Source organism: Corvus brachyrhynchos, unplaced genomic scaffold (genome assembly GCF_000691975.1).
Source record: "Corvus brachyrhynchos isolate BGI_N302 unplaced genomic scaffold, ASM69197v1 scaffold215, whole genome shotgun sequence".
Classification (NCBI taxonomy): domain Eukaryota; kingdom Metazoa; phylum Chordata; class Aves; order Passeriformes; family Corvidae; genus Corvus; species Corvus brachyrhynchos.
Window position 1 is genome coordinate 675,317 of NW_008237887.1, and position 7,539 is coordinate 682,855.

General features: G+C 46.9%; 1 protein-coding gene across 9 annotated transcripts in view; it reads right to left on the bottom strand.

The window, feature by feature from the left end:
• Positions 1 to 7,539, bottom strand: part of EIF4G3 (eukaryotic translation initiation factor 4 gamma 3) — a 104,629-nt gene that overhangs the window by 91,513 nt on the left and 5,577 nt on the right. For 5 of the 9 annotated variants that reach the window (XM_017732729.1, XM_017732728.1, XM_017732724.1 and 2 more), the window contains one exon: positions 7,212 to 7,287. The exons of 2 other annotated variants lie outside the window; for them this stretch is intronic. The gene's annotated coding sequence lies outside the window, so the exon portion shown is untranslated. Of the gene's footprint in view, positions 1 to 7,172; positions 7,288 to 7,539 lie in introns of those variants that run through there. 2 more of the 9 variants (XM_017732727.1, XM_017732726.1) reach the window with 1 other exon arrangement.

A 7,539-nucleotide genomic window follows, 5' to 3' on the forward strand; every position in this document is an offset into this window, starting at 1 on the left:
ATGTCCAGCCTGGCCTTGGGCACTGCCAGGGATCCAGGGGCAGCCACAGCGGCTCTGGGCACCCTGTGCCAGGGGCTCAGCACCCTCACAGGGAAGGATTTCCTCCCAATATCCCATCTAACATTCCTCTGTCTGAGCTAAAGGCACCCGAAGCCCACAGGTCATGGCACTGTGCAGGCCAACGTGTGCATGACTGTCCCTAGCAGGGTAAAGAGGGCAGAAGGAAATTCCTGGCTGCTTTAATGGAGCATTAGCTCCAAGCTCCCAGAGAGCAGAAGTCACGGAGTTCACCACTTAAATGCTTTTTCCAAGTCACTTTATTGCACTCAGAGTGTCCACGCCTGTCGTTACAGTTCCTAAACCACCACAGCAGCTGCGCCAGCACCGAAATCCCAAGAAATCACAACGTGCAACAGCTCCGGGCTTGGGAATGGGCCAGGACCCTTCATTGTGGGAAGATTTACAGCCCCCAAGTGCTCATCAGAGGAAAGGGTGGGTCAGTCACAGAACCTGTGATCATCCTCTGTCCCCAACTGGATCCTTCCCTTTGCCAGGGATGAATCATCTTTTTTTTGGGCTGATCTCTCTTGGCAGGTGTGCGCACGCAGCCTCGGCTGAATCAGAGCCAGCCTAACAGAGAGCTCCATAAAACCTTCCACAGCCCATCCCTGAGAAAATTAAAGTCTCTTCCACGACTCCTGTGTCAACCCTGAGAGAGTTGTCACATCAGCTGTGCAGCACTCAGTGCTTAGAAGCGACTATGGATCATGATGGACATCAAAAAATGCAGTCAGGGCGGGGGAGGAAGCAAAGGCAACCCAAAATACAAGGAAATCATTCCGATCAACAGCCCCAGAGGCAGGTTGTGCCCATGCTCCTCACCAGGATTCTCTGTGAACGTCACTTCTTGGGGGAAAATAGAGGTTATTTTGTGATAGCAGTGGGACTTCAACCACTGCCAGTTTTCACCTCCCTACTCTAACCAGTGCAAACACTGCTCCAGCTAATGCTGGAGCCATCCAAAATCCTCTGATCCAACAGCACCCAGGGCTTTGACAATGGGGACAGGGGCACCACCAATACTCCAGGTTAGGACAGCATCCAGCAGTCCCCCTCCTCAGAAATTGTAACATGCAAACAGAACCATGGAATAGAATCCCAGAAACACTAACCTTGGAAAGCCCTCCAAGATCATAGAGTTCAACCATTAACCCAGCACTGCCAGGTCCACCCCTGAACCATGTTCCCAAGTGCCACATCCCCACACCTTGTGAACGCTTCCAGGGATGGCGACTCCAGCACCACCTTGGGGAAAACAACCTAAGTTGGAGGTTAATAAAAGACATCAAGGAATGCTCTTGTGATTGGATCTGAAATCTGGAAGCTGAACTGAGAGGAAAACTGCAGCTGCTTGAATGACTGTCCATGAGATACCCTCGTGCAGTGCAGCAGACACATGACAGACACAGGTCTGGACCCACTAAAATTGGCTTGAAAGCCTAACAAAGGCAGCAGAACAATTATAAAATTGTACCAGCTTGACGGTTTGGCAACAGCACACTTGGAGAGTATCCCATAGGAGCCTACCACTGATCTTCCAGGACCTCCTAAGGTTAGCCAAGTCTAGCTTGGACTGGTGTTTGTTCCAGCAGAAGGAAAAGCACAGAGAGCCTTTCTCAGCAGCTACAGCAACGTTGGTGTTTCTACACCTTCCTCTTCCTACAACAAAGTATTTGCAAATAAACTGAATTACAAGATACTGATTTTAATGTAAACAGGTAGTAAAGGAAGACAAACTTGCTGAATTTTTATGTTTTCTCAGTAATTTTTAACAAATCAATGAGGTAGGGACTGTCTAAGCTCATCACTCCTGGGGTGTCTGCCCCCACAGAGCCCAGGGTGCGGTTTGCTGTTTCTTAAATGGGATGACTATGGAAGTAAATATCCTCCTTAAATCTACAGATTAAATTGTTCTCCTAAAAATGGATGCACAAAATTACATATTAATTTGCTAGAGCATCACTTTCTATTTTCCCTGAGTAGCAAGAGGCTAATTTTAGTTTTCCAGAAGCCTTAATCCTGTATTTTAAAGGAAGCAGGTAATGAAATACGAAATAAAACCTCAGTCTGGGATTCTTGCTTTTCTTTCTGAGATCTTTTACATCTTTTGGGTTTGCATCTTTTACAAGTTAGGGATTACCCTTTCCCCCATCCAAGTCCCTGGTTTCAGGTACTTAAGAAGCTGTGGCTGCCCCTGGATCCCTGGAAGTGTCCAAGGCCAGGCTGGACGGGGCTTGGAGCAACCTGAGATAGTGGAAGGAGTCCCTGTCCATGGCAGGGGTGGCTCTGGATGGGCTTTAAGACCCTTCCAAACCATTCCATGATTCTAGGCTGGAACAGGATGAGGAACTGAGCTTCCCTCTTGCACATTCCACAGCCTCCACAGCAGCCAGGCAGGGACCGCGTCGGCCTCCTGACCCAGATCCTTCCTTTAAGCACAGGGTGGCTGGAGCAGCTAATCCTCCCTAATCCCTTTTTTACAGGATTCTCTTCACTGCAGGAAGATCCCTTTAAAGGACATGAAGGCGAATCACGGAACCTCTGCTGGGTGTGAAACACTCAGGGGGGCCACTGGGCGCCCCGGGACAGAAACCAACCAAACACCCCAAGAGTGAATGATGGAGTCAACCCTTAGTCCTTGAAAATTTGGGACAAGCGGGTTCTTCAGCACCTCACTTCCCCATTACCTTCTTTGCCCCCAGCTGGTGTGAGCCGGGCACCCTGACAGGAGTTGGTACCTGCTCTGAAGGGACATGGGGGGACAGCAATTAACAGCGATGGCTTCAACGAGTGTTGGATCCAGCCCCGCCACATGGACCCTGCTCCAGGCTGCACCTGACCAAGCGACTTCTCCCCTCACAAACACACCTTGTTATCACTCACTCCTAACTGGTTCACATCCAGAAGTCACTCACAGAATCATGGAATGGTTTGGGTTGGAAGGGACCTTTAACTCATCCCATGCCGTGGGTAGGAATACCTTCCACTAGACCAGGTTGCTCGTGGCCTCAGTGTTGCTCCTCAGCTTACAAAAAAACTTTCATAAACATTTCAGAGTAGTGTTGGTCCAAGCTTCAGCACTTCCAATCACACCATGTTACTAAGGCAGTTACAAACCTCCACCATAACCTGCCAAAACCAGTTATTTGTGCAAAAACTGGATGTCCATGAACACCATTATTCTTCTTATCCAATTCCAGAGTTGTGCCTCGTGCTGAATTTGAAGAGCACATCTGCTTCTGCTCATTAATCTCATTTTCCATACAATCTGCCCCATTCCCCTGGGCACAGGACAGGGGTGGCAGGTGGGATTTACAGTCACCTTTTGCGCAGTTCCCTTCCTATTAGAGGTCTATGTCTTTCAAAGAAACTCCAACCCAAAAAACCCTCTTGAAATGATTTACAACAGAAACAGAATTTCATTCTTATGCCCCTTCCGAACTCTGCAGTTTGGGATCTTGCAGAGGCCACACGAGTAATGACCCTCATTTCTTGCAGTGCAGAGGATTCCTGTAAGAAGCTGCTTACAGGACAACCCCCAAATCTTTATGTCCAAATGTAGCTCTGCAATAGAGCATTCACCATTATTGATGAGGGAAAATTATTACAAGATTAGTTCATTGAAATAATTATTTCCAACTGTAGTTTGCTTTAAAATAATTCTACTGCTGGATTTATTTATTAAAAAAACCCAAACCAACAACCCACCCAGTATAAGATGTCACAATAAATAAATAAATAAATATGATTTATGATTAATTTAGGTGGGTTTCAGTTTAATACCAGTACCATTTCCTTGATAAAGAGGTTTTACCAAAGCCTTGTCGTGAATTTTGAGCATCTCCAAATTCTCAGACAAACTTCATCCCACTTGGCCTCTTCCTCACCTCCTACCTCTGCCCTACAGCAAAACTTGTTCCTCAGATTCAGTTTTATTATTGGGGCTCACAGTGGAAGCCACATGATTTTCCATTCCCACTTTTGTAGCTGTGGGAAGAGAAAAAGAGCTCTGGAATGTGCAACCAAGGTCCAGATAATGCATGTGGGAAGGCATGGAAGGGGTAATTGAATTATTTTTCATCTTTATATAACTAAAAATTGGGGGTTCATCTGTGGGTTGTTCATATCTCAAACAATTTCTCCTCCCATCCCATGCACGATGTACAGGAACAACATGGCTCAGAGTCACCACAGGGTGGTTACAGACCCCAGACCTCTTCCCAAACCAGCCATGCTCTGAAAAACACGTATCTTTGGGAATGAGGATCCATAACCCATGTGGAATCCCACAGAGCACGTGCAAGGGAATAAAACGCCGAAGGGAAAAAGCAGCCCCTGGGTACTGAGGAGGGACTTGGAGGTTGGACTTGAAGATCTTGGAGGTCTTTCCCAACCTTCATGATTCTGTGATTTCACAGTGCTCTTCCTCACCTTAAATCAGGGGATTTTTGTAAAATCTGGACAAACTATACCAAATTCACCAAACAAAAAATGACTGTTTAATGCAAACCCAGGCCTTAAACGCGTGGTGCTGTTCCTTTGTGTAAGAAACCTCTGAGACCTTTCATGAATGAATTTGTCAAGGCCCTCCCATCATGTGCTTTTTCCATCCCAATTCATTTTTCTCTGGACTCCCTCTGAATCTGAAATCCGCCTGGGGCTTCAAATTGAAGCCTGAAAGGAACCCAGCTGAGAAATTTCTCTCCTTTCCCCAAAACATGAAATTTTCTCTCAAACTTGTGCATTCTCAAATCCTGGAACTGAGATACTCCCAGCCCTGTCTTCTATTCCTGTAACATAGCAAGGAGTGATATTTTTCCACACTGAAAAGCTATTTTGGGTCATTCTTCACAGTTACTTTTCTATTTTACATTAATTTAAATTTTTACAGTCATATTTTCCCCACAGGCATCTGCACTATAACTTGGGAGGAAAGAATTGAAAAAAATAACCTTCTTTTAAAGGAATTCAGATATTTTTAAAGTGTTTTTTAAGTGTTGTACGGGGTATATGAAAGATAATATAAACTGAATTATTTATTATAAGTGTTTGTACATTTATGTTCACAGAATGGTTTGGGCTGGAAGGGCCCTTAAAGCTCACCTTGTTCCATGGGCAGGAACACCTCCCACTATTCCAGGCTGCTCCAAGCCCTGTCCAACCTGGCCTTGGGGACTCCCAGGGACGGAGCAGCCACAGCTGCTCTGGGAACCCTGTGCCAGGGCCTCCCCACCCTCAGGGAAGGATTTCTTCCGGATTTGTTCCTTTGGTTTTGCCTTTTTCACACAAACATTTATATACCATTTATTGAGAACAGCAGGAGCACAAAGCCTGCAGCTCGGGTTTGTTGATTCACTGCAGTCAACGCCACAAACCTCGGAATCTTCAACCCTTGTCAGAGCTGCATCCAACCATTCCAACTCACCTGGATGGGAATCCATGGCTCCCTGGCCACCAGACCACCCACGGCCACATCCGAGTCCTTCTGCCACTACAGCCACCTGAGCTGCTGCATTTCCAGGCCCAATGGGCACTTGGCAGCACTTTTACCCTTAATCCTGCCCAAAGCTCAGCTTAGCACCCCTGACAGCCGCAGCAGAGGAGGGATCACAAAACTCCTCTACAACCCAAAAAAGGGAAAAGCTAAATACCAGCATCATCACTGAATCATCATGGAATGGTTTGGATTGGGAGGAACTTTAATCATCCTCATCCCATTCCACCCCTGCCATGGGCAGGGACACCTTCCACTGTCCCAGGTTGCTCCAACCCCTGCCCAGCCTGGCCTTGGGCACTTCCAGGGATCCAGGGGCAGCCACGGCTGCTCTGGGCAAGAGGTGCTCCAGCCCCCAGGGAGCCAGGGCCGAGAACCCCATCCCCAGTCACTCCTGCTAACAGAGAAGGAGAAAACCTTGCACAGCAGCTTATGTTTTTCTATAAGCAGCTTATGTTCCTGCATAAAATATACTGAATTTATCCCATCTACAGCTTTTCCTCCTGTTTTCCAAATAATTAAAAGAGCAGCTTAAAAGCAGGGTTTTTTGGCATCAAAAATATTTGCACTATCCCAACCAGAAAAGCAAAATATGACTTTCCCAGGGCTGTGCTGATTTAGCAAAGCTTATAAATAACCCTAGGCTTCCAGCTATTGCCATTGGAAAAAAAGAAATGAATAAAAGGAAAAGACTATTGTGTTCACAAATAAACATGGCTGTTTCTAAGCCAAATTTCTACAATAATCAATATTATACATTAGCAAACATCAAGCACAGCGAGCCAAGGGCACCTATCCCAAATATTCAATCTACTACCAAACATTTCTTCCTCTGTGCAGTAGAATGTTTCATGTGAAAACAAATCTTTCTTGATTATTTTTCTGATAAGAAAGTATTAGAAATGTGAAGCCCCTAATACACAAAAAAATCAATCTTTGCGAGGCAAGGAAAAGGAAGGAGATGGAGTCACCAGAGTGAAAATATGGCCAAAACACTGTCATTGCAGTGATACTGTTAGGAAAACCCACTCTCAATATGCTAAATAAAACTAGAAACACTTAAAAATAGCAATGGACCCACAAGTCCTCCAAAGATTTCTTCTCTTCCTGCTCCCATGCAACAAAAAAGGTTCTTCATAAAATCATAGAATTATTAAGGGTGGAAAAGACCTCCAAGATCAAGTCCAATGTTTGACCAAAATCCCAATGCCCACCCAAGCCCTGTCCCCAGGTGCCACATCCACACTATCTTTTGAACAGTTCCAGGGATGCGACTCCACCACTGCCCTGGGCAGCCTGTGCCAATGTCTGACCACCCTTTCAATGAAGAGATTTTTCCAATATCCAACGTGAACCTCCCTTGGCACAACTTGAGGCTGTGTCCCCTTGTCCTGTCCCTTGTTTCCTGGGAGCAGAGCCTGACTTCCCCCTGGCTGCATCCTCCTGTCAGAGAGTTGTGGAGAGCCAGAAGGTCCCCCCTTCTTTTCCTACTCACATGCAACCAGAAGGGTCTTTTTGAGCACCATTTCTTTCACAAGGCAGAAAGAAGAGGCATTTTCCCCACTGCATCATTTGTGACTGCAGAGTTTCTAACTACATGGGGTTTTTGCACACCCACCTGGTCTCCGCGCGCAGTCCCAGCCCGGCAGATACTCACAGTGCTGTACACAGCCGAGACGGTCGGAGTGAAGATCCGATCCTCGAGGGGCTGCTGGACAGGACCTCGGGGGATTCTGCAACACAGCAAGTCAAGGAAAGCAGCGTGGAAGGCAGGGCTGTGTTCAGGGGCACACCCAGGGGCACCCCCGGGACCCTCCGACCCCTCGGGATCTCCCGTGGCTCCAAAGGCAGCTGTTCTCGCACACGCAGCGAGGGAACCAACGCAAGCTCGTCGCCGAATAATCCACAAAACCTTGGGCCTGTCAGGAGCATCCCCCACCTCTGCTTTTATTTGAAAGAGTAAGGGAAAAATCCCAGAAGCCACA